Source organism: Andrena cerasifolii, chromosome 10, assembly GCF_050908995.1.
Source record: "Andrena cerasifolii isolate SP2316 chromosome 10, iyAndCera1_principal, whole genome shotgun sequence".
In the NCBI taxonomy this organism is placed as follows: Eukaryota; Metazoa; Arthropoda; class Insecta; order Hymenoptera; family Andrenidae; genus Andrena; species Andrena cerasifolii.
The window spans coordinates 3,282,033-3,304,716 of NC_135127.1; the positions used below are offsets into that span (position 1 = coordinate 3,282,033).

A 22,684-nucleotide genomic window follows, 5' to 3' on the forward strand; every position below is an offset into this window, starting at 1 on the left:
TCGCAGCGCTGAGCTCGGCCACAGTTTCGACTTGCACATGTAGTTTCCGCGAGCGATATGAAGTTTCTGATAAAGTCATTCGAAAATTTCGAAGAATACAGATGAAGAAGAACTTTTTCTATAACACTCTGACAAAAGATTCTTCGTAGGTACTGTTGACCTGGTAACTGGGTCATTTTTAGATCAGCAACGCCTCCAGGGTATTCAAAATTGCGTGTTTAATAGTCGTTGCAGGCAAATTAACTCATTCCGTCTACAGCAAATACGTGTAAGCTAAGAGATTATGTACTCTTTTTGAATGAGCGAAATTTCGAAATTATCGTGGTGAAATGACTAGCTTATACAACGCGGAGGGATTTTAGAATGAGGGTTAACTCTTCTTCTCCACTTAACAGGGTAAGGACAATGCATGTCGTAGAAATGAATTTTTTTTTAGGGAACACCACATATGATTTATTTTCTTGGATAGTACTCTCAGGTAAATTTTCTTTTTAACTCACTGTTTTAAACAATAGCTGCAGCTTGGCAGTAAAAACCGAAAACTGAAGTGGAATATAAAACGAATACGAGCGTGCTGATAGAAAATTCAAGCAACTGCAATGCCTTCCTAGGTACGTAACGAATTAAAGGTAAACGATAGATTTTTATACACGAGGTGTAAAATAGAAAGTATTTGTGTCGAGTTCTAAAACGAATATTGATATTTTTAACCAAGGATGAATATAAAACTCACAACTATAATGGCAAGGTTTCGAAATTCTTGCTTAAATAAATAATAGCTCACAGTGTCACTATTAAAAATATTTTATAACTTAAAGCTCCACATTAACTTTTAAACAAATGGGCCTAGTTATGCAGAGAGCTACCAACCCTCAATGATCTGAAACTGAGTAAAAGTTTGAACATTTGAATTGTTATAGAATACCAGCTTTATTTCTATTTGGGGTATTTCATTTCTTGGCATTGTTTGCAATGTTTTTTAATGGGTTATTTAATAGTGAGTAGTATAAGTAATATTATTTTAAATTGTCTGTAGTTTCTGCTACTTAGTTTTTAAATGTGGCTTGGTAGTTTTAATAATTGTATAATGCAAGAGTTGTTCTACGGGTTGGTAATTTTTTCTAAAATAATGATCACAAAATTATGGGACCTGTACTACGTTTAACTAATATTTTGTCATTTTGGGGGTTGGTAAGTTTCTGCATAAATAGGCCCAAAAAGCAAAGCATGTATGTATTTAAAAAAAAAATTGTATAAATATAACCTGACTACTTTGGTACTCCAACATATCTCCCTTCTAATAATTAGCGAACGATTTATTATTGCGTACATGCTATTAAAAATATAGAATACTCCCGGTATTTCAGAGACATTATTCTCTTATAATTCGTAACCCTTATTTCCCCTTCGACGTTTGAAATCGACCAGCACGTGAAATACGGAAACTCGGAAACCCTTTTGGAGTACGAAATTTTCGATACACGCGTTTACGGTAGAATACGCATGAAAGTTTTATCGCAAGTTAGCCCTTTGCTTCCCTCATGCAATTTACTTCGGAACCCGTATGTCTGGCCTGCGCGGAAACTGGGACGGAAACACAAAGCCTGGCTACCGCCTGAGCGAAATACCGGTAACCATACCTAAACGTGCGAGGAAGGACGCCTTTTTCTCCCTTTCCAATCTCTCGTTTACAGGGACGGTTTGACCTATCGTTGATAAAATTCTAAAGCTCCGGAGCTGAATATTTCTCCTCCACTTGACCTTTCCACCTGGTGGCAACGGCCACTGGCTCTGCTCTGTATGACCGTTATGCAAAAATGCTCGCCAACCTGTGTTCGGGGTAGGCGCATATGAGAAAACTTTACCAATCGCTGCTCTTTATCAATTCATTAACGCTGCCTGGAAAAATATCGAAATTTCTGGGGAAATGTGTACTCGTTTTATCGTGCCGCAGAAATATTAAATTCGTCGCGAAGCATCGGCGCGGAAGACACGGCGGCATGGTCGCGGGTAAATAAATTCATTACCTGCGCTCTATGGTTGATATTTTGTACGGAGAGTAGGTAGAGTTCTTGAGCCGGGGATTTATAGTTACACGTGTTCCACTCTGTGCTAAATCTCCACCGGTATGACGCCACGCACGTATCTTAGTGATAATTTTAACTGTCGAACCGGAGGAAGATCGAGAACGCTGAAGTCGGGTTTCTTCGAAAAGTTAAAGCGAACGCGATGTTAGCCAGCTTGTCTTGGTCGAGTAAATATTTAGATTAAACACGTGTCGGTGGTAGGATCGCGAGATGATTTAAGCAAATGCACGATTCAACGGCGACGAAGAAATAGGCTGGAAATTTAGCTGCCACGGGGGACGAGAAGAAAGTCAGAACTTCAGCAAGCCAAAAATCTCATCCATATTTCGGCAAACGCTACTGCCACGTAAACAGCTTAAGTGTCTGCATCTTTTCGGGTTATTTGCATATAGGAATTTAAATTCAAAAGGTTATTTTCAGCACATCAACTGTGAGATATGTTTAACGGTGATTCGGTATTAGTGCGGCTTTTATAATCACCACGTAAATTCTATTTATTACATTCTCGATGCTACGCGGAGAGAGTGTGTAGAGGTAAGTTTGAGTTCACGAGTGGACCACTGGGGCCGCGGCATTGTTTACCTTAGCTTCGGCAAAGAGTTTCGTGCAATTCCTATTTTCCACATCTTGATGTTTTTCATGACCACGCCGAGGCGAATAAAGTTTCCTGAATTTCCACGACCGGTCCCAGCGTGTAGCCGCAAGTATGCCACCTACTCTGGGCGAAGTCGATCTTGCAGAGTGATTCAAGGAATCGTAGCTGAACGCCGTCACAATTCCTTGGCAGAACGAGCTTCGCCCGATCAAACTTCTAAAAGTGGGACATTATTTTTACGCCGTAGGAACGCATTCAATTTCCGTCCCGCGCTCCTCCGTTTTTGCCTCTCCAAACATCGACAACAACGCCACGACTAATAGCAGAAATCGCAACGTTCCTTGAAAGGGTGAAAGAGGATCGAATCAGCGAGATCATTTTGCAATGAAATGATCGGTGCACGGAAACCCCGGGTTTCCTTTAAAATTAAACAATGTAATCAGTAAGCATATTATAAAACTATGCTGTTTAAATAAATTTAATTTGTGGGCAACTAATTTTATGTTCGAGGGAGAGTCGAAACTCTAGCTGTGGTGTTTACGAAAGGTGACAAAGAGGATAACTTTTTGGTACGAAATGTATGTGGAAATGGAAGAAAAGCACGTCAACACAATTTATAAACATCAAAAGAAGAACGTATAGTAGTCTGATAATCTCTTGTTTCCGCTCCGCGTACTATAAGCAGAGGCAGACAAAATCACTTGCATTACCGACACCGAAAATCACTTCTAAACCTGACAGGGTACATTTGTTGACCTCTGGGTATTTCCATTAAACATTTTTCAATTTTATCAGCTTACTGGACACTATTTATCTTACAAGCCCTGAATCTCTTTTCTGGAATAGTGTATATAAGCCATAACGAAAGCGATAGTTGGGTAGGGGTGTAATGGACACAAGGATAATTTAACTACCGGTTTCATGAATAATATTTATACAGATATTTATTCAACTAAATTAAGAAAATTGGAGGTTCAACTGTTTTGAACTCGACTCCGTGACTGAGACTGGTGGCTTTTGGAATAGTAATGCAATTGGATAAGGGGATGCGATGGGGTTTTAAAGGTTTCGGTATGTAAGAGAGGGGATGACGAGATACGGCAAAAATGCAGGATTTTGGGTAGGTGACGTATTAGCTAAGATGACGATGAGAAGCGGGGACGACGCAGTATTTACATTTACGCAGCATTTTGGGTAGTTGGTCTGATTCATGTTTGCAGAGATAGTCGGAGGAAAGCGATAAGTAAAGGGTCAGTACATTATAGGGGAGACCGGGGCAAAGTGACGCGAAAAAAGTTTGAAGTCGAATAAAATTTTTCCCTTTCAATAAAAATGTGTGGAAATAGATTTATAATATAATTTAAACATTACTATTGATAAATGAAGAATAGCAATACTTAAAATAAACTTAGAGTATATTAAAATTCAACTTGAAAAGAAAAAGCCAAAACGACCACTTTACCCCATATATGAGGTTAGGTCTGGGTAAATATATGGGGTAAAGTGAGCTACTATCTGGGGTAAAGTGAGCTGAAATAAAATAAGAACTTTAATTAAGGATATTGGTAATTATTAACCCCCTGCGCTGAACTGACGTGTGTAGCACGTCAGCTTCTGGCAGATTTTTCATTTTTTTTTTAGGTTAGTTTCTGTTCCATCACGCCGCGTGGTTTTCTAGCCAGCTGACAGGTTAGAATAATGCGCACTTCACTTGCGCATCTGTTCTTTGCAGCTCAGTTTACCCCGGCCACTTTACCCCGGATATGTACTCGGTAGAAAATTAATTATTTAATAATGTTATGATTAATGTTTTCTCAAACGCGTGTACATGTATGTTTATAAGGTTGTTTTAAACACGTATACAAATTTTTGAGTTAAAATAACACATTTGCGACTCATTTATCCAAAAACCTAAATCGAAAAGAAAACCAATCGGAAGTGTCTAAAAATTAATTTTTAAGTTTTTAAATGAATTTACATTTTTCGATGTCTGAATGTGCATAATTATCATTGTGGTATCACATACATTTATTACGTCACCAAAATTTGTAAATATATTCTGTTTTTAAAGAACAAATTAAGAAAGCTCATTTTACCCCGAGGCTCACTTTATCCCGGCCTCCCCTAAAAAAATCTTTATAAATAAAAATGTAAATGTTCGTTTGTTCAAACTCTTAAATCTCCGAAAGTTCTTCACCGATTGCTTTGAAATTTTGACACAACCTTGCATTCGAATACGCGCGTGTTTTTATAAAACCTACTATTATATAGATGTCACACCTGCGATAGGTAAAAATACTAATATATAAAGAGAGAGCCGATTTTTATGTTTGCGCAAAACTTAAGACCTATTGAACCGATCTTCCTGAAATTTTAACACGTTATTCCTGGATACTCTAGGACGGACATATGCTACGTAGCATGTCTAAAAAACGCGTTATTAACTTGGAACGAAGAAGCGCCTGGTATATGTTGCGCTGGAGGGAAAATAAATCTTCCAAAGAAGAGAATGTTATCTATTCCGAAATATTATGAAGAAATGAAATTATTTTCAAAATACTGAATTTCCTTAAAAGATATTAATTCTAATAAACATGAATCAGTCGCGCTAATATCTCGGGCGAAGCCGAGATGCTGTACGCTAGTACTAAATAATCTTTAAAAACGCACCTACAGTGATTGTATTTCAATGATTGCGAAACTATTCAGTAACAGTGATAATCAGTGAACATTACACTGTTCACAAGGTCTCTGTTTGTCGTTCGCTGTGAATAAGCCAAAGAGTGACGGACCGTTCGCAGGAATATCAGAACAAAACTACATCCCCTTCGAATCCGCCGGCTCTATTGTGATAGAAGATAAAAGCACTTTGCCGTCACCATTATCAAAACCTCCAAGTACGAATCGCTGGAATCGAGCTTTGCTCCCCCAGGGGATGGTCTATTCCCGAGTTAAAGCGTACCACGGTCGCGGCCGTCAGAGCGTAGAGTTACCCCGCAGAATCAAAGCTCCGTAAATTGGCATGGCTGATCAGGTCAGTAGGAGAGTTAGCCCGGCCCTTTATCGGCGCGGGGAATTTTCAATTTTCCCCGACGACCGGCTGACCACGTATTCCCATTTGCTCTTTCTAATTACACGGCAAAACAACGGAATTACTTTCGAACCGCAACGATGACAAGTATAAAGGTCACCGGGCTGGGCTCTCCTTCGACTTTCACCGGCATGTGTCGGGGGCCGGGGCTGCGGCAGGGCAACGAGTCAATAAGCGCCGGCTCGTTACATGATTTGCATGACAATCGGATAGTCGTCAGGTATCGTCATCGCTGTGACGAATATGCGCCCGCAATCTCAAAGGGGAAAGGCCTTCGCCTCCTACTATACGCAACCCGTGCTTCATCCGAGCTTTTATCATGTACCCAGGCTCTGTCTCTCTATTTCTCTTCCCATTCCCCCCCCCCTCCCCTCCCCCACCGCCCCTTAGTGCACACATTCTGTATGGCATCCCGTCATGCCCTCGACCCGGGCAAGTTGAGAGCCCTAATTAAATTCAGTCTGGGTACTCTTACCGAGCGCGGTCCATCGTTCATTAAGCGACGGATCAAAGTGATATTCTCGTAAAGTAGTTCCACTTTGTGGCGAGGGTTCACCCTACCCATACCTATCCCTTACCTTTCCCTTTTACCTCATCCCGCCCTCCGATCTCGCGGAGGCATGAACGACAGTCCGGCTTTACCCCGGAGGCGTACGTGAATCTTTTACGCCACCGTCCTACGAATGATTAATTACTTCATAGGGCACGGCGGTCCCGCGGCTGCTAAAAAAGTGGCGCCAAAGTGTCCCGCGGACGTCTTCGGGGATGAAGAGCGACAAGACGTCAAGTGATATTTTAATGGGTAATTACATCCGAGATGGGGGCAGGTGTCGAGTTACGATAATGGAATTGTAAGAGATTCGTAATTATGAAGTAAAAGGGGGATGAACGAGTTACGGACATGACATAAGAGTCAGATGGTTTCTGCTGCGTGGCACGTAAGTGTTACGTATATTATGTACCATAAACTACGGGAGCGTTGCTAGTACGGAATAACATGGACAGTTAATTAACATGTATTAAAGAAGGAAAGGGACAACAATTTTATGCATTTTCACGCTTGTAGTACAATCGCGACAGATGCGATGGTATAATAGCGAAAGCTTAAAGCAAATGAAAAAATGTTAATTTTTATATTATATAAAATAAAAATTCGTGATTCAAGCTTAATCACTTTTGCATTAGACAGGAACAAGATGTAGTAAGACGTTAAAGAAGGATTTTAGAAATTAGACATTGTTTAATATTCGTTGGAAAGGTTAAGGCGTGAATAGTTAACATAGATTTTACAATTTACTTTGTCAGAGTTTAAAGTAATACTCGGTTTTGTTACTAACTTCTTCGTTTTTTTTTAATAACAAAAAACGTAACGCAATAATCTTCTATAATATATAAGTATTGTTATTAGTACAATGAATAAGTGTCACTCTGTTCGTAGTGTAATACTGTATGTAAAATAATAAAAATTATATAATGTATAATTTCGTATGACTATTAGGAGCAAAATTTGTCTGACCAAATGAGTAGAAAATGCCTGTTAAACGCAGGCTGCTGCCCCTCTTGCTGCAAGGTCCTCAATTACTCGCTTACACCGCGTGTAATAAATAAAAAGAAACAAACGATTTCAGTTATCAAAACTGAAAATTACTTTCAGTCCTGATAGAGTTAATTTTTTTACCTATATCGATGATGCATTTCTTACTCAGTTTGACGTGTATTATAAACTCGCTGAACACTTAAACCTTTTCGCTATCAACATATATAGTTATTTTATAGTTACTCCGAACGTAAGTATTATCTCCAGCGATTTCGTTTCGAATATAAAATACGAATCTTATTACACTGTCTATTTTAGCAGTCCCAGTCTCGCATAATATACGTATGCAAATTCGTGTAAAGGGACGATAATGGAAGTTAAGGGTACATTCTCGTGTAATCCCTTCAAAATTTTAGATTTTTTTTAGAACAAAACTGTGACATATATGGTGAAAAGTGTTTTTGGTATTTATTTACATTTTTTAAAACGATAACAAACTTTGTTCTCCAATGTAAACTTGAATAAATAGCTATAACTCTGACGGTGATAAAAAAAGCGGTGTACATGATATTTCAAGCTGGGTTCATCTGAAATGAAAAATCGAAAGTTTTTCTTAAAATATATGAGTATGGTTATAAATAATGAAAATTCGATGATTAGTATATGTTTTAATAACAGTGTCCCGGAACCTGTAATTTCTTGCTAAAAAATGCTGCAGAAAATCAAATTGTGTGGACCAAAACTTATGAAAGTTGGTAATACGATGGCGAGTTCATTTATAAAAAGAATCCTGAAAGAATTTTTGAAACCCATCAAATAGTTTTTTCTTTTTATGTACACCGTTTTTTATCACCCTCAGAATTATAGCTATTCATTCAAGATTACATCGGAGAAATATGAATAAAAAACATGTATCTTAATATGTATAAATCAATACCAAAAAGACTTTTTATCCTGTGTTCCAGTTTCCTCTAAAAAATCCTAAATTTTAAGGAGATTACACGAGAGTTATACCTTTAATGAAATCGGAAGTATAAAAGAATATTTCTATGAAATAATTGAAAATTTTTCAAAATTAATAAGGTTCTATACCATTCCAAATTCATAATTTTATTATTGTATAGTTTAGAATAATGATCATGTTTCCTTTACACCTTCTTCGCCAAAGAAGTTAGATATCCAATGAAACTAGCGTGACCATGTAATTCGCTAATACATATATTAGATTCATCTGTAATAAAATTGTAAAACAGGTAGTTGCAACCCCATCCACTGTTTTCAAACTGAAAGACAAGATATCCTGACGTTACATCATTTCAAATAATAACCCAACAATGGCCGGATTATGGGGTCTATAATTATCAATCGTGAAAAGGGGGCAGAGGGACGACACCGCGTACACCGAGAAATTACCAAATATATTAATGGATATGTTAGAACAGTGTTTGGTGCAGTGGGCAATATATTTGCTCAATAGTTTCGCATTAGCGCGAGAATACCTTCGCGCCATCGTAGGATTAATGGCCTCCGAATGAGCCATAGAAGGCAACGACTTGCAGCTGTTACACGCTGGCGGCGTGAATAATTAGCGGCCATAGTAATTTCCTGATCATTAATAATGACACATTACATATCCGTAGAATAAAACGAAAATCCGCGAGCTGCAGCGATGGACAGTAATAACGGCGCCACGGTGCGCGCACAGCGACGCCGGCCCATAGTAATTAATCCGCGATCAAAAGTATCGGCGACAATCTTTCATACCATCATGAATTCATCGTAGAGGTAGGAGATCTCTGGGTAGGTTATAAAATCAACCATGTTGCCGTGGTGCGGTTCCGAGTAACAATAAACACTATCCCCCGCCGACGAGTGAGAAGGCACGAGCAACACTTGGGCAGTCGAACAGTCGCAGTGGATCGTCAGTTGGGAAGCCCGTCGAGAATCCTGGGTGTAAAAATTAGCGCGCGCGATCCAAGTCCCGTAGAACCATTCGTCGAAACTAGCAGACGGGACAGCTCGGATTGCCGGCGCTTTACTCGCGCTGATCACTGCGCAGGACTGCCATGCAACACCGCTAGGCTGTAGTACTCCACAAACACTTGGCGCGATTCAATTTGTCCGGACGGAACTAAAAATCAACTCGCCGCGACCTCGCGGAAGCTCACATGCCTCTGTCGATAGTCACTCTTTATTGAACTAGTTCGTGAATTCTCCACTGGCACTGAGGAAGCCGCTGCGACGCTTGTGTGTAACGCAACAGAGCAGGACGGTGGCTAAACGCGTTCACCGTTTCGCCGCGGACGTTCGCGCGAAAGCGGCGCGTTCGTTCTCGAAGCTGCTTAACCGCGCACGAATACTTGCCGAGGATCACTCTTAATTTCACAACACCCGTGCCGCGGCACTCGCGAGGTCTGATACGCTGTAACTCCGGCGAAAGCAAAAGAATGAATGAGAATAAAGAGCGGCACGAAAGGGCGCGTACAACTGCGACTGGCTTATTTTCAGGGCCGTATCGCGGAAGTCGGAACGAAAGGTCCACGAGACACCCACGAGGGTAGAAATGGGCGGCTTTATGCGCAAACGAGAGATAAAAGAGGGACGAGGGTAGACAGATATATACATATATATATACACGTATATGTATGTATATATATATATCTATATGTATATATATATACGTTATGTGGAGGGAAAACGAGGACTCGCAAGCCTGCGCTTGCGAACGAAAGCACAAGGGAGAGTAAGCTCGGTCACTGAGGCGTCGTCACTCGGCTTGCTTCCTCCGGAGTGACTCCCTCCTTTACTTCTAGTCCCCTACCATTTCCATTTCATCCCTCCTTAACCTCCTCCACCTTCTTCTTGTTCTTCCTCGTCTTCTCCGTCTTCGCGTCTTTACCTCGCGAAAACGACCCCTCGTCGCGGAGGCGTAACCACGGAAAGTTTCTGGTAATTGTTTGATAGCCACGGCTTCGCCACGCCTGTCCATAATCGTTACATAATAATTATACGATATAGTAAAGATCACGGCGCACTCTACCGCGACGAGATTCGTGACTGGAAATTTAAAAAAAAAAAATAGCCCCGGCTAGAGCGAGCTCCGCTCAACTTTTCGAGGGCCGTCGACGAAAAGGGAGGTAGAAAATCAGTAGATAAGGCGGGACTTGAAATAACGCCGCGCTATTCCGTGAGACAAAACGGTGGAGGCGGCCGACTCTGCCGTAAGCAAAGAATTACTGTCAGGAAGAAAATGTCGGGGGATAAATGCCGTGGAACTAAAAGACAACAAGCAGGCCGGGGGTTAAATGAAAGCCGATGTTCGCCGCTCCGCGACCTCCGTATTTAACGAATTACGAATAATGAACGGTCAGGAAGGGAGGAATCGCGAAAATTTCATTGGGCTCAGGGGTGGCACAGGTGCACGCAGAAGTTGCAAAAACTTCGTTAGGGAGGAATGCAAACAATGCCCGGTCCGAGCTGCTCAGCTCGTATTCGCTCGCGAGCGTATTCCGCCTTCCAGCTTTTTACTCTCCTTCCTTTTTTTTTTCCGCTACGCTCCGGGCTTTGCACGCGCAAGTATCGTTTTCCTTATGCAAATTCGCGCCAACTCAAAGCGCGTCCCCGCCGCTCGGCGGCCGCCGTTGAATGCCTGTCGGGGGTTCTGGCTTTCTTTCCTCCGAGCCGGCAAACCCCATAGCGCACCCAACGTCAATTACACCCTCATAAATCGGCCACGCCAATTTGTCAGTCGCGCGCAATCCGTCCGTCTGAATTTCACCGTGCTTTATCGCGCCGCTCTAACGTTCCCGCTACTTAAACCCGCTCCTAATTTCGACACGGAAAAGAAAGGGCATTCGACCGGCCCAAACAGGAAACCATGAGTAATGGACTTTTTTAGAGTCGTCGAAACTTGAATGTGCGAATGTTGCTCTGATTTATCATCGCTAGGGTGTCACACCTTCGGCGTTGAAAGATTTTTTTCCATCAGACTATTGAGGACAGTGATAATATTTCTTCAGGTGTTTTAGCATTCGCTGAGATATTTTATGCGAGGAGGAGGTGGCGCACAAGAGAAATATTTCAGTCATTTCTAAATATCCCACGTTAATTCTAACATTTATCTGGTAAATTCTTTTTATTTTGTGTAGTGAAAGAGATGTGCCCATAAATAATTTTTGTAAGAATGATTTGGAGACGGACACAAAAAATATTAAACTTATAATTTCGAGGGTTAGAAGTTACTTTAATAATTACTCAAAATTTCATGATATACCAAGCAGCTGTCGGCGTCTGTGTAGTTACAGGGTGTATCTACTTAACTCTCTACCTAATCTAGTCCGTAAAATAATTGGTGTAATTAATACAATGCTGAAAGAAGTAGAAGCAGGCTTGAAGTAGCACAAGCAACAAAGCGTTTACGTAAAAACTGTAACAAATTGTTTATGTAAAAAGGAAATTTTCTCTTGCAAAAATCACTTTTTGTAAAAACTCCCAAACTATCCAGGCTAGCAAACGGGTATATATAAATATTGTTATAATTGAAGAGAGCTACTCGAAAGTAAAAACACTGCTGTACTAATACACTTAAGAAAAAGGAGAACGGCTCCATCTGCTTCTCCCTTGGGAGTCCAATGCCGTTACATTGTCAGAACTTACAGAAATTTCTATTCTTTGCCATCTTTTCAGTAGAAATTCTTTCATCGTGGAACATTACTCTTACAGTCCGCTTCTCTATAGAAATTTTACTGATTTCAGGTATCTTTCACAGAATGTAGGTTGAAAATTACTAATGCTGTTTCATACACGTGCTTTACGTACTTGAAAATACTTTCAAATTGTAATTTGAAACTTTGAGGCATTGAAAGAAATACTTTTCACTAAGTGGTCGTTTGTTTGTATTATGATGAGACAAAAACAGATATTTAAAAAGAATATATACGTATATTTAGGGGAGATATCTTAAAAGACATGCTTTATGTAATTCTTTAATTACCAAAACTCCAAAATGTAAAATTAAGAGTTAAAAAGTTCATTATGATCTCCACTTGTAGTTTCTAGAAACCATAGCAATTTACTCAGTTCTTCGCAAATTTTCCTTGCTCGTGAAGGTTAAATGCAGATCGTCATATCCCTGATCGAATCCTACATAAGAATTTCTCTGTCGCCTGCCAAATACCAATGAACAGCAGTAACATCTGGCGATCTGTTAATACTGGGGTCGGCTAGACCAACACGGTAGCCAAGGCGGAGGCTGAGCTTACGAGTAAAGCAAATAAACAGGAATTAAATCTGGAAGGCTTTATCGTTGGGGGATGTTTGGAGATTTCTGGGTGGAAAAAGAGACGGAAACGTATGCGCAGGAAAAGGACGAGTATCTAGGGAGAGCAGTCGAATAAAGGAACGAAGACAAGCGTAATGCTTTCAATTTCGATAAAGAGTGGTCTGTCTTGGGTCATCTGCCTAGCTTCCCCGCAAAAAGAACAGTATTCACCTTGCCAGATATTCAATTTCACCTAAGTACGTCAAGATTTATCGTGCTACGTAGCACAGCGTATCAGATCAGTAATTTATCGAAATAGTCCTAATAGCAGCGGTCCCTTCTCTCCGTCTATCGAGAAATGATGTAAGAGGTACGTGCTATGGCCTGGTATTACACGCGAACATTCCATCAAATCTCGAAGCGAAACCATCGAAACATTGATAAGAATCGTCCCCAACGACGAACCAAACTTACGACTGCCTGGCTAATTGGAATCTCTTATGTTTTCCAGGAATCTCAGTGCTCAATCTTAAGACACACCTCTAGACTACAACTAGGTAATTGGAAGGAATGTATAATAAACACAGTAATATAGAAACACTAGCAAAATATCCCCGCGCTTCGCTTCTTGCCTAAGAGATATTAAGGACTCCGAGAAAGCAGATTTTACCCCTTTTCGCCCTCTTAGGGACGGAATTTCCAAAAATCCTTCCTTAGTGGGTGCCTATGTCATAAAAGCAATGTACCTTCCAAATTTCACGTTCCCACTTAGGCTACACGGTTTGAGCTGGGCATTGATGAGTCAGTCAGTCAGGACTTCTTCTTTTATATATATAGATAATATTCAGTGTTCCATTACCCCGGGTCTCACCCAAGGCGAACACGCACAAAAACATTGTTCGCGAATGTTTTCGTCTGTTTTTTGTGTGGTCGTGTTCACATGGCCGCGAATGCGAACAGAACTCCGCGTACGAACATTCTCGAGGATGTTCGCGACGGAAGGAACGCAGCGAACGAACATTTCTGATGGTACCTGGCGATCCGCATCCCTTTTCATTGTGGGACTGCTCGTAAACAGGCGACCCTCTACGACCATCCGCCGGCAGATACTCCACAGTAATAGTATGCGTGACAAGCTCGACTAAAATTTGTATATTTTTTGTCTGAACACAATGAGAATATTTCCAACGTATGGATGAGATATTTCTAATAAAAATGAAACAAAACACGACGCAATTCGGACAAATTTGAGTTTCGCTGATAATAGCTTTATAGCATAATGGCTTTATAGTATCAATATTTTTTTATATTAGTCAGTAACAGATTTTCTTGAGAAGAAGATAAAATTTTTGTTAGGTGGTGATTCGTGTTTTATCAACGAGTTAATTTTCCTTTGTTAATTTTTCACGAATAATTATGTGAGTGGTCTCTGCCAACGACGAAAACCATTTCTCCCGGCACCTCGGGTGAGGTAGTCAGGTGTCATACTTCAGTTTTCAACCCGATTTACAGTAAATGTCTTAAAGCAAATATCCGCCAGTTTTTCTGCGCCAGCATAAAATTTTGAACATATAGGATCGATCTGATAAAATAAGTAATGTCTATATTAGTTTTAATAGCCATTTTATATTAGGTCGACCACGTCTCCCGGATTTACCCTATCAGCGGAACTCAAGTTTGTCCGAATTGCGTCATGATTCGTTTCATTGTTATTAGAAATATCTCATCCGTACGTTGGAAATATTTTCATTTTGTTAAAACAAAAAATATAAAAATTTTATTCGTGCGTGTCACGCATACTATTTCTGTGAAGTACCTGCCGGCGGATGATCGTAGAGGGACGCCTGTTTACGAGCAGTCCCACAATGGAAAGCGATAGCAAGGCCCAAATTTCATGGGTTTGAAAAGGGACAAGAACGAGAAAACAGCTGATGTTCGTTACAAATGTTCGAGCCGGGTGGATCACCGGATTTTGTTCGCGAACACCCTCTCTCCACGTCTACCGTGACCATCCGGAAGATTTATCGCCTATTAGTAGGGTCATTTGTTAGTGAACATTGTTATTTGACGTCCACACCGAGGCGAACAGCGTTTTAGCTAAAGCCGCGTATTCACCTACGCATTGCATTCCCGAATGTGCATTCGGCGCACACCGATTTCTTGCTCGTCGGATGTCCGGGGCGCCGCGAGCACTCGGCGAGCACTCGGCGAGCACTCGGCGAGCACTCGGCGAGCACTCGGTGAGCACTCGGCGAGCACTCGGCGAGCACTCGGCGAGCATTTGGCGAGCATTTGGCGAGCATTCAGCGAGCATTCGGCGCGCGTTCGGGCCGATCCGCTTGCTGGCGGTGCATCAAAGAGCGCATTCGGGTCCGAACAATACCACGAAATGGATGCCGCAAATTTCACTCAACCGAATGCACATTCGGGGCGAATGCGCAGGTGAATACGCGGCTTAACATGTTTCCCGAGAAAATGTTTTTGTTCGTGTTCGCCTTGGTGGAGACCCAGGGTTAGAAAGCATTAAATATAGAACTGCATATAAAGATATAAAGCTTCGTTTAAACCAAATTGGACATGTTAAATTTACGGAAGTGTAAGTGTGTAATCTAGGAAATGGTAATTTTGTTAAAAACACCGTCCCTATTTGACAGCGCACTTCCCTCAGGAGGAACATTATTTCCTTGGGAGATGGTCTTGATAAAATATGCACTGGGCATGATTCCAGCTAATACTTAACAATTCCCCGTTTAATAAATGAAAAGCATATTTCGTAACGCGTTACGCGAAAATTAAAGTGTCTCCCACTTGCAGCGGCAGCATCTCATTCGAAATGTACAGCTCTGTAGCTTCGGCTCTAATTCCCGACAGAGTTTAATCTCGTTCTGGCTGGCGAACGAAAGAAACTTCCGAAGCGACGATCAAATATTATAAGTCACGCCCGGGCGCCAAGTTCCGCGTAAGACAAATGCGCCCGTTAAGATTAACTTGCCTACGAAAAATGGCTTTCGGCGTAATCAAATAGCTTCTACGATCCGTCAAAGGAGTCCGCTGCCGTGAGCCTCGCACGCCACAACAAGGTCCGCGGGTACTATCGCGATAACGGCCGGAAGTGGGATACCCAATACTTTCTTTCGGGCTTTCGTTGTGAGCGTGAACAAGCGCATGCGCACGTGCAATGGTCGCTTCCGCAGTAAGCATGGGCTAAGTATAGCCGGCTAGCCACGGGCATTGTTATTGCTTGCACAGCGGGAGCGTTCAGCTTGCGATCCCTGTTTATGAAGGGTCCGTTGCTTGCTCAAGTTATGGTCTCAGGTGTGTTCGGATATTACAACTCGGCTCAGTCAATCAGCAAATGACCAACATCCTAAATGCGGGTCGAGGAGCCACTGACATCGGCTAACTCTTCAAACTTCTGACACGTTACCCCGATACGTGCATAGAGTTTCAAGGGAATATTCAGCGGCGACTTAAAAGTCAAATGAAATAATTCGATCGTCCAGTAAGATCGATGATGAGGCAATAGATTACAGAATAAATCGGTGGCTTGATGGGGAGACTGGCCAAGTCCGTATTTTTGTTAATTTAGGTAAATGCGAATGTAAAGTTTAATCTGTTACAATAAATCAGGTAGGTAATAATTGAAAGCTATTGCAAAATATATAGGTATGTTTTTTCCCTAAGTATATGAATTTTTATTAACTTAATTTGGTCAAAAATTTAGAAAGTAATTGCTTCCATAAATTCTTATGGATTTGAGGAATGATGGACTTGATCAGTTTTATTAACAAGTTAACAGAATTGTAAGAAGTGATGAAGATAGAAACTTGTAAATTGAGCAAATTTTTGAGTATTTGGAGACTTGATTTTGGCGAAGTTTTCTAATCTGTAGAGGGGTTCGATTCAAATACTTGTTGTAGTGTTAAACAATGTACATACCTACTTATTTTCACGAGTACATCGAATTCACATATTTAAGTAACAATATAAGCACATAATATAGCACCTTAAACTGTGTTATACTGTATTTTGTTACTTTATATTATATCCTGCTCCACGATTTTATTTACGGGGTAATTCTACTTTAATCGACCGAAATATCAAGCGATTTTAAAATATATTTTTCTACGTAAATGCAACATATAATGAAATAAATATTTTTGGTAGTTATTAAGCTACTCTTATATTATACAAAAAAAAATTTTAAAGAATTTTTGTAATTTGTTTTAATTGTGCTTTTGCAGCGTCAATATGGCACCCCCGAAAAGCGGTATGTTCGTGGCGCAGGTGACTTCCCGGCTCAAGCACGATCGAAAGAAAAAATTCCAAAAGATTCTTAATCTGTATGAATATCGCTATAGTTCCTAGCTGAATTAACAATTTTCGTTGAAAAGTAACAGAATGGCGTCGATTTGAAAAAAAGTTTGACAAAGCACACAAAAGGATGTTTCTCGAGTGTTCCGTGCGAAAAATCTCGGCTATTTCTCGATAAAAATTGTTAATTTAGTTACGGGCGATAGCGACATCCATACAAATTAAGAATCTTCCGAATTTTATGTTTTAGATAAGCCTGAGCCGGGAAATCATTTGCACCACCAACGTGCCTCTTTTTTTAGGTGCCATATTGACGCTGTAAAAAAACAATTAAAACAAATTATTTTTAATTTTTTGTGTAATATAAAAGTAACTTAATAAGTACCAAAAAAAACTATTTCATTATATGTTGTATTTACTCAGAAAAAAATCTTTAAATATACCTTAATTTTTCGGCCGATCAAAGTAGAATAACCCCTTAAATAAAATCGTGGGGCAAGATATTTCATCACTTCTCATCGCTCATTTCGACGGTTGATTCTGTATTAAATTGATTCATATCCTGTTACAAAATATCCTGCCCCACGATTTTATTTAAGGTAACATATCACCATCGTAATTGTAGTACAAGTTTTTTAGTTTATATTGCATTTTGGATTAAATTGAATAAAATCGCTTAACCTAAATTTATTTTATATATTTTTTTTATTATTTACTTCTTTGTGTCTAGGGTTTACAACTAAAAAAAAACTTGAAAAATTGAACTTCGTGTACGTGACGGATCATTTCTCAATAAATTATCTATTTACGGAAATCGCGATGCTACTATTAGGCAACGCTGCGATTTGTTATCTTTTCCGAAAAGAACACGAGAGGCTGATTTCAAGTCGATTGGATTTGTGGTTATGTGTTAAAATTGTAGCGGGTGCAATTTTTCCACACACTCAGGTGTGAGTTTTTTTTTAAATTTTGTATTGTCATCATAACTACTCACGCCTGCAAAGTGTCAAGTCTACTTGATTGGGAGAAGTCGGTTAAAATTAAGCAACATGACTTGAACCAAACATACAAATTACAAACAAGCAAACATACAAACAAACACACAGAAGAGTGAAACCAATATAAAATCGTTTAAAAAAAAGCTCACTCATATCTTGATCATAAAAATGCTTATTTTTTCGTTGAAAACAAAAGTTGCACAATTTCAACCTAAACTCCAATATACTTGAAACTTTGATAATATCCACGCGACGCTCTGTTTAGTCAGAATGTAAATAGATATAACGAGCGTTGCAATAATTAACACTAACAGTTTATTCAATAAAGGATTCTACGCACACGGCAGCACCAACCTCTCTATTTAAACTGCTCCTACACGCGTCCAGATTCTCACCATTTATACTCATTCGCACTTCCATGCCGACCACCCCAACAACCACATGGTCGAGGGGTTCATTTCTCCGTAACGGTTCGTTGCTGCGCCCTAAGATTTCCGTGGTGCCTTCGCAAAGAAACTTTCTCGCGCGTGTCTCGAAGGCGACAAGTACGAGGTCAGCTTCCCTTTGTCAAACTGTGGTCACCATCGAGTGTCTCGCAAATCAAACGGACCTCCTTTCGCGTGGTGTTCAGTGGTCACCAATTATGCAAAAGATCGGTCACTATATATGTATCTTACAACGCTTCCTCTACAATTGTAGCGTACTTTCAACGAAAATAAAGACACCCATTCTTCACCATCATTTATCCCAATTTTTAATAAGTAAGCTAACGTACGGTACAATTATTGCACAGGCTGATGGAGCATCATAATCCACGAAATCGGCATTTAAACCATTTTATTTACATCTCATATTGTGCAAGATATTAGTGGAAGTAAAAAAGGGTCTGACATTCCCGAAGAAGTGGTTTCACCGCGGAGTATTAAAAATAGGTCAAAAAGATTTGACACTTGTACGGAACCTCTTTACAAACCAGGGCAGGCTCTACAGAAGAGTTAGAATTTCCAAGCAACTTTGGCTTGCTCGCAAAGGGAATAAGCGGTATAGCATCGGATTTCTCTGTTGAAATTTAAATTGAATTTGGTTTTAATTTCTCGTATGGCTCGCAGCGGTTCAAGCCATGGGGATAAACCGGAATAAAGTGTCTTCCTTTGACGGGGCAGCATAAAAATGTCAAAAATCTCGAAACGGACCCGTTGACGAGCGCACGTTGGGAATGCTCGAAGCGAATGAAGAGATTTTTTTCGTATTTGGCCAGAACGCGGAAAGCTGGCGCACGCACGGGGGAAAGTGCGTCTGTGCCCGCGTATGTGCGTCCGCCTCTTCATAAAGTCATAACTCAGCCAGGCCCCCGGCACATCTCTCGGCATAACATTTAAAACGATTTCCGCTGGCAGCAGTGCCAAGACCGTAGCTGCGTTGTTTCGGGGATAGATTAACGAAACATAACGCCAGTACTCGCTACGGACTTCCAAGGGGTAACTCGGATAATGGGGAGGGGCGTGTTGGCACTGCTCTGGCAGTTAAGCAGCGTTCAGTGCCGGCGCTCCTACTCTTCAGCCCCTGAGGGCTACGATCGATGGAAAATTTTCCGAGAACTATGGTCCATTTGGTTTGAAAACGTTCCACAAAGTAGACGATTTATTTCGGAAATACCGCTGCCAGCCAAGTTGCCCAGAAACGCTCGAAACAGCCGCCCCCTACCGAAATCATCTGATTAGTTCCTACGTCTGTAATGGACGTGTCTGATTAATGGACAGCTTCGAGGATCGAGAGATGCAAAAACAGTGTAGAGATGGAACAAATATCCAGTAGTTATTGCAGAGATATTTCACGAAACACTCGTCTACCCCATTTTAATAATAAATGCGTAAGGAATAATTGAATAAGATGCATCGCTACGATTATGGACCTATCCTTCTTCTTTTCTTGTTACAATGCTAATTCCTATTTAAGACTGCGTCGGATAAGGATGAAACGAATGGAAATGCGTTATAAAACACGCTTCCTGACCGTTCTCTGTATAAAGAGGGATGCAAAGTTCTCGAGCTACCCGATTATAAGAATACGCGTAGCCAGCCCTGCCATTTGTAGGAGGCACGGAAAGTCTGATGATACATCGCGGATTCAGCGAGTCGTCCCCTCCCCCAGGCTTCCCTCTCTCCTTTTGAACCCTTACCATCGACCTTCCAGTCCCTCCCTAACTACCCTTTCGGCGTTAAGAGATTAACTTGTCACGTTGGGCCATTTTAATATTCCGGATCGCGGGGGTGAGTCGCCAGAATTAGCCTGGAAAGCGCCATACGGCTCCGGCGGCGATAAGTATCTGTTGGAGTTAGTGCAGCTTTCGCCTCTTTTTACGGGAAATTGCACTGCGGGAGAATTAAGGGGGTTTCGATTCCGCGGAACGCTCGATGGGCATTCGATGAACTGCCGCGTAAAATCAGACCGGACAAATCGCCATTTTGCAAGATCCGCCGCTGGTTTGGAGCGTTTCCAATGGTTTTCGGTTAAAAGATATTCGGTGAATTTTACGGCTAATTTTTATGGGGTGATTTATGCGCCAGATGTATTACCGGGGAGTAACAGGGGTACTCATAACGAGGGCTTTAGATAACGTTCTAGCGGCGACGTGGCCCACATAAAGCAAGTCGGGCCCGCTGAAATATAAGAAGTCCGAAACTAGGTAAACTGCGCGCTAAATGTGAAAACACTTACCCCTGGTAAAGTCCGCTTCTCATGCAGAGCGTTCTGGGCGCTGACTGCGCTGTCACGACTGTAGTAGGTGAGAAATGCACAGCCTGAAACGAAAGACAGAGAGGGGAGCGGTTAATCGACACGAAGCGGGAATTATCTGTTGATAATTCCTCATTTTTCAATTAACGTTCCATATACTACTTTCTTCATTCATTATTGTAATTAAAGTCAATAAATATTTTAATTTTGTAAAGTTACCCGGGCTCAGGGACGGTTGTAACACTTTCTCCGCTATAACCTGGATATTACTTGACATACAGTGAACCTGTTGTGTCTCAATAATGTCAGATAAGTAAGTAACATTTTCCTATAAAAACTTTTGTTTTAACTGTAATAGTTCTTGCGTAATCGTATTGCAAAGTCAAAGTGTTACTACCGCCCCCGGTCTACCCTACTAAGTAAGCCGTCCTTTTTGTGGAAAATCAAGCATTTCTTTTCAATTAATTACAAAGCAATAAATTGCTTTAAAAATATGTTTGTTTAGTCGAAAATATGCGTTATATATGACGCTAAAAAAAGTTTAAAAAAGACTTTAGTTTAGTTTAGAAAAGACTTTAAAAAAAGTTTCTTTGGTTTTGCAGTGATAGCTCAAAAACGGAGGTTCCAATCGATTCAAACCAAATCCGAGCAAACAAAAGTAAGAGAGCGTCCTTAAATTACGCAAGGGTAATTTTAGCGATCTCTTACGCCCTCCCCCTCCCAGTATAAGAATTTGTAAGATTTTATATTCCAACCCCCCTTCGTCACGTAACATATTTTACATTTCATTTTTAGTTATTAAAATTCTTTTAAAGCTTTATATAATTCATTTAACTGGGTTTCGTGGGTACGATGAAACATCGTTTTTTAAGCTATTCATATTGAAAATTAGGATAAAAAATGTTACGTAAGACAAAGGAGAGAAAGAGAGTCAGATAGCGTATTACGTAACATTTTTTTAACCTAGTTTTCAATATGAATAGCTTAAAAAACGATGTTTCATCGTACCCTTACAAAGGTAAGAGAACGTAAGAAATTCGTGACCTCCCCCACCCCAAAGGCTTTAAGTTAATGTGAATTAAAATTGCGAATTAAAAATTCTTATTTTCATGTCGACTTAATAATTATGTAAAATATGTTACATACAGGGTGGGCGGACTTTTTGGGGTTGCAGTGTATGAAACACTTGCTGTGGGAGCAGGTAACATTTGATTGCAGGGGACGTGTTACAACGAACGATTTTTAACCCCACATTTATTAAACCATTTTTCATTGATCCTGACGAATCCTGCAGACCCCCGACGTTTGGTGGAAACATTTATTTCGTACCCTGGCACAGCGAAAAAGAAGCCTATAAGAACGTTTGCACGAAATGCTCGCGTAAATTCACGTCGAAGATACATTCAGAAAGGCACGGTGATCATTATCGTAATCAAGCTCGCGATAAAAGAGTTTCGTACTTATAAATCCTGCGCAACATGAAATCTTTATAGAAGCTTTATCTAGAACCCAGCGAAGTGCACCCTCGGCACAAGCTGCACGTGTATGCTCACCGCCTTGACGCATTAACGTGACGAGAGTGAATGTGTCGCAATAATTAGTTATAAACGATTAAAACTTTTCGCTGCACAATTACTGGCGGGGGCGCATTGAGGGAACTTTTGCATGATAACTTTTACAATGCGTCGCAAACGCGCAAAGTACGCCTCGGAAACGTCTATACCGCACGCAGTTACAGAGCCGACCGAATTCTTGAAACTTTCGGTTTCTCGCTCTGAAACGAACGCGACGTTCCCATACAGAAAATATTTGATCGCCTCTCGGAAGGTCATCCCCCGCGAAAGGCGACAAATAACGTTGAGGGCGTGGGATTCACTCGGAAGAAAGGAACGAGATTCTCGACGATTTATCGAATTTTAAGACGCACCTGATCGTTAACCGTAGAGCTTTAACAGGTGAATAGGTCGACGAATAGTGCCGCGAGTTATGCAGCTCACATTTCTCTGCTACGCTATCATCTCTGTCGGATGATGATGTTGATGTAGTGACGGAAAATAGCTCCCCAC

At 40.8% G+C, this 22,684-nt stretch overlaps 1 long non-coding RNA gene across 2 annotated transcripts in view; it reads right to left on the reverse strand.

Annotated features, from left to right (window-relative positions):
* The window catches only part of LOC143373966 (uncharacterized), a 307,099-nt gene that overhangs the window by 200,270 nt on the left and 84,145 nt on the right, over positions 1 to 22,684 (reverse strand). For both annotated transcript variants that reach the window (XR_013086576.1, XR_013086578.1), the window contains exon 2: positions 20,601 to 20,683. This is a non-coding gene — a long non-coding RNA (uncharacterized LOC143373966). The remainder of the gene's footprint in view (positions 1 to 20,600; positions 20,684 to 22,684) is intronic.